This window comes from Marmota marmota, unplaced genomic scaffold, assembly GCF_001458135.2.
Source record: "Marmota marmota marmota unplaced genomic scaffold, marMar, whole genome shotgun sequence".
Taxonomy (NCBI): domain Eukaryota; kingdom Metazoa; phylum Chordata; class Mammalia; order Rodentia; family Sciuridae; genus Marmota; species Marmota marmota.
The window spans coordinates 10586670-10592474 of NW_025999942.1; positions in this window are offsets into that span (position 1 = coordinate 10586670).

The following is a 5805-nucleotide window of genomic DNA, read 5'->3' on the forward strand; positions in this document are numbered from 1 at the left end:
ATATATATATATATATATATATATATATATATATATATATATATATAATTCAGCTTGATGGATAGACTCACATATATATGTATATACACACATATACATATGAGTTCATTCATCAATCAAAATGATAGATAAGTATAAACATATAAATATGTATATATGTTTATTTGTTAAGCTGAATGATAATATTTTCTTGCTTGAGTTATTAGATCTGGCCCTATGGGCTCTTCTGTATTTTTGAACTAGCATGCTACCTTCCTCCCAATCCTGAACTAGTACCTGGAACTCCAGAGCAAGATCTTGAGTACTTGCTGTCATGAACAAACTTCTTCATAGTCATCCAAACTGGAGAAAGTTGCAGATGTTAGTTTGCTTATAATACTTGAATACTTTGAGTAGTTGGTGCAGGAATCTGTTTTTAATATTTATAAATTAAACACTGATTTAAGTCTGTGTAGTTCTGGAATCAATGTAACTTTTCTTCCACCTACCTAAAAAATTAGCCTTCTCTACTGGGGAAGCAATGTGTTGAAATCTTGTTTACAAAGATTATTGGAGCTAACAATAGATCTCTTGGTGTAATTTAATCTAAAAATACACAACTTTACATTGCTAAAACATTTCTTCAACTTCTTCTAAAAATGATTTGTATATTTTTCTAATGTTAAATGTTCTTGAATTTGAATGGCTCTCTTTATTTTCCATGTCACATTGTTTATTTTTCAAGGTAAAACAGTAAAAAATTACTTCTGTGGAAAAATTCACCAGAATACAGAAAAGTAAAATATAAAAATGAATATCTTGGACATCAAATGTGGGTTACTTGTCTGCAATCCATGTCTCTGGCATGCAGTGCAGAAACGTTAGTAGGGGGAACACACAACAGGATGCCATTGATACATAGGTATCATATGTAAAATAATATGACACACTGAGTGTGTTAAATACATATGCAATCAAAGTATAAAAGCATATATGAGATTAATAAGCAACATAATATGAGTTTTCTACTGAAACAAAAATTCTAACTCTATATTAGGTAACATTTAAGTTAGGAAGTAAATGCAGAGGTATTTAGAGTGCTTTCTACCTAGTTGTGTCTTAAATGTTACATAATAAATATAATTAAGCATGTATAATGTTGAGACAATATTTTCTTCGTGTTTTGCAGTTGTCCTAGTTTTGCATGTAAGATTTGCTTTTCCATTTTAAAGACCCATTTAAACAGATCTGCAGGACAAGATAAAGGACACCAACCTGTAACCTAAGAATTACATCTCTTTCTATACTTTTTTTTTTTTTTTTTTAGTTGTAGATGGACACAATACCTTTATTTTGTTTATGTGGTGCTGGGGATCGAACCCAGTGCCTCATGCATGCTATGCAAGCACTCTACCACTGAGCCACAACCCCAGCCCTATACTTTCTTTTTGAAAATAAGGAAAAACAATACAAAGGATGGAAGAATAGTAGAATTTTTATCATTCCATTGTAGAAGAAAATATGTAATGTTACTTTTTAAAAATTGTACTTTCTTTGTCTCTAGGCATTTTAAAGAATGTGATTCAAACCATCTTACACAGCCATCTGCTTCAATACCTCTGTCTAGCATTGCCAGAAAAAAAAATCAACCATTTGTTTGTCCCTAAGAACATATTAAATTGGGATCTCTTTGTTTTGAAAATATATATTATCATGCAGATTCAATAGACTTCATTGGAACCCCTAATAACCATTGGTATTTTCTTCTTAAGAAATTGTATTTTGTTTCTTTCCTCAGCCCATTATCCTATTTATGATTTCAGAGGCTATATAGCTTCCCCTGGTTAGGGAATGTATGGATGCCACTTCAAGTCTAGTAACTTGTAAGTTTTTGTGTATGCTTCAATGTGTGTCTAACTTAGCCTAATAATTTGTTGAAGTAAATTCTGCTTTTCTGATGGCCCCTGCTTCTTTCTTATTGGCTACTTTTGGCATGCACTGTAATTTTTATTCTATAGTCACTACAAATCTGGGAGATGTCTGTGAAGTTCAGTTAGATTCAGAATACTATCAATAATGGGAACAGATCATTCATTATGTGTTTATATCCTGAGTGTTGCAGAGTTATGTATAGGAGTAATCTAATTATCTACAAAATAAAAGAAACACATTCCTTCCCCTGTCTTACCTATGGGGTAATTATCAAAATTAATTTTTTATAGTGCAGAACCTTATTTCCAGATAGAAGAGTGGGTTTGTGACAGTTGCTCAACAAAGAAAATCTTCATAGGTAGACTGTGTGTGTGTATGTATGTATGTGTGTGTGTGTGTGTGTGTGTGTCCATTAGCCCTGGGAATATACTACATGATAATTGGATATCTTTTTAAGAAAGAATAAGAGATCTAATGTGTATCAAATAAGAGACAAGTATACTTAATTTGTGAATTTCCATCAATAATTGTCTGTCAGAAAAGTCATTATAATAATAGTTCATTATTATAGTCAATGTATAATAGTTCATTAATTTTTTCTCTTAGTTATAGCAGGTTGTTTCAAAATACAACTTTAAATTTAATCTTATTGTATTATTTCTCAGAATATTTTTTTTTCAGTGTGGGTTTTGTTAGCCTTTCCAAACAGTTTTTTTTCTCATCAATACTTGTTACTCTAGGAATTTTGGGCTTGCCATTAATAAAAGATAACTGAGTTTTACTACAAAAGAATTGTATAAATGAAAAGAATGTACTTTAGTTTTGATTTACTACCCACTATCAACCACTTTGAGGGAGTCCGTTTATGTCTATGCAATAATGTTCCATCAACAGAACAAGGGGGTTAATTTGACCCGAGTTCCTATTTTAATTTTTAAATTTCAAAGCATACGTGCAAGCACGTTAACACAATATAAACTACACAAATATACATACAAAAGACTTAGTGCATGTGTTTTTTAGAGATAACTTTTGAAGCTCTGATGTTGGAGAATCTACCTGAAGAGATAGGATGTATGAGCATTCACTCATCACAGCACTGAGGGAAAAAAGCAAGAGAAAATGAAAGTCAATACATTCTTTAATGAAGTGAATAATATTGTATGTATTCTTGAGGCTCAAAAAAATGACACCGTGAATATGGCACAAAGAAGATACTTGCAACAATTCATTTTCTTCTAAAGTTCCTAATTTGTTTCTCCCTTTTCTTCCCTCTTTTCTCTCATTATTTCAATAGTTGATTTCTTAACATTTGTGAAAAATTCCTAAGTTTTCTGCTTTCCTCTGCGTATTATAGAAAAAGTAGGGTTTTTTCAACTCAATTACATTTTAAGTTTTTTTATTGTCAGAATTTATTTTAGATTTGTACATAATAGTAATAACTATAATGTGGCTAGTTATTTATTGTAAGTAACTTCAGATAAAGTAAGTAATTGACCATCTATCTTATTTTTTATGCTATTAAACATTTGCTGTTAATGATAGTTTCACTTCTAAAATTATTTTAATAATCAAATTTGACATATTGAGTTTTGTTCGCCTTAAAATTTGACAGATTCTATTTTGTATATCTATGAAAATTATCTACATTTTCTTAATTTTAACCTGACATAACATGAAATGTATTTAAGAGAAGGAAAGATATATAACAGAATTGTCAATATGATTTATCATTATCATTAATTTTTCTTCTCTGTTGCAGAATTTTCTTGTTTTGGAATACTGTTCTTACAACATCAATACTTAATGTTTACATGATTCATTTAAACATACTTTTGTTTAGAGAGAGAGAGAGAGAGAGAGAGAGAGAGAGAGAGGGAGAGAATTTTAATATTTATTTTTTAGTTTCCAGCAGACACAACATCTTTGTTTGTATGTGGTGCTGAGGATCGAACCCGGGCCGCATGCATGCCAGGCGAGCGCGCTACCACTTCAGCCACATCCCCAGCCCTAAACATACTTTTAAAAGTTATGTTTTGGTACCATTAAAACACATTTTTAAAAAGTGTATAATTGGAACCTATTATCAAGGAGTAGAATTTAAATCAACATAAAAATGTATAGCCAATATCAAAGTTTAATTGTTAAATTGAGCACATACTAGTTTTTATTAATGTCAATAGACTTACCTTATGTTTAAGTCTATAGTTATAGCTATCAATATCTGTCTCTCTCTTTGTGTCCACAGCTAATTGCTTTTTAAAGCCAATTTTACTTGTGTCATCATAAAATGGTTTTAAAGCAAGAAAGAAACCCAATAACAATCATTTATTATCTAGTTTGCACCACCCACTAAAATCAGGCAAAAAGAATTCAGTGCAGTGCCTTCAACATATATGTATTTCTTGTGTCCAATCTAAATTCATTAATTAGTTCTACAGTGTTCTCATGCTTGTGTTCCTTAGACTCTTCTTTATAGAAAGAAATCAGCTACTGTATTTCATGTAGACTTTACAAACTCACATAAATTGCCTAATTTGATAGAGCAGTATTTCTTCAAGTTGATTATTAGTAACCTACTTTTTACAGAGAAACAAACTAAGGATACCTTATTTCAAGAATCGACTGCAATCACAGACCTAGAATGACCTGTCTGTGATGCCAAATAAAGCCAGTTTGATTTCATATTTTGTTGCCTTTATCCTACATAAAGTATATACATTTTCTTTCATAGAGCCAAATTGAAAACTTCTATTGAGATAAACAAAACTCATTTCAAAGACCAAAGTTTCAACAGTAACATAGTATAACAAGCATAATACATGATGAAGGAAAGGGTTGCATGTTATTGCAGCTAGATGTGTATGTATGTCTTTATGTTTTCCAGAGAAAGCTTTTGTACAGAGATTCATTTAAACACACTTTAGAAAAAAGAAAGTTAAGGTGCTGTGAATAGGACAAGGTTAACCTTGAAGTGAAGGAGAAAGCATTTGGGCTGCACAGCTTCATCACTGTCCATTTATTTGCCCTCAGGTAACTTTTTATATTCTACAACCTCAAAGGCTATTCCAAATGAGTCCCATTGTTCCAGTTCATTTCCCAGATAAACATTATAAAATGAAATTCCAAACCAGTGACTTTGATTTCTGTTTCTTTTGTTCCACTTTTTATCCCTGTTTGAATAGTGTTTTTCTTCACAATGTAAGACAACTCTATTCCCAATGCTATTGATTTTCATTGTCCCTGCTTTCTGTATATTATTTGTGTTTCTTGTGTATATAGTTTGCACTTCTGTTTGGTTTTTGTTTTCTCTCTTGCTTTATCTTAGTCTAGGAATATGCATTCAGTCAATTTTGGAGTTACAATTATTACAAATAATAGACCTGTCATGGAGGCTTAAACAATAAAAATTCTATGAGAAATCTATAGTTAACAGCCATTGATGTTAAAGACATATTAATGCTAAGGCATGTCCAGGACTTAGGCTCCTTATTTCATCTTTCTATCATGTGCATGACTTCTCTTCCTAAGGTCAAGTTAGGTGTTGTTTTCTGGTATTTTAAAACAATGTATCCACCTTTTAGGCAGCATGGCAAAAAGAAAGAAGAGAAAGCATTCCCATCTTTTTAAGACGTCGCATGATAGGTACCAGTGTCATTCCACACTCACATCATTGGAGATCACTAAGGCACACAACTACACCTAGTTACTAGCATGATTGTAGGTGTAAGGGTGTAAGGGTTAGCTGGGTTCCGAAGGCTAAATTTAACATTGGGCTTCATTGTCTAAGCAGAAAGGAAAGGGGATCTTTTAAGGAAAGTTCCTAGTCTCTAATCATAATTCTAATTTGTGATAAGAAAATTCTAACTTTTTTAACTGGCTAATGATCTTAAG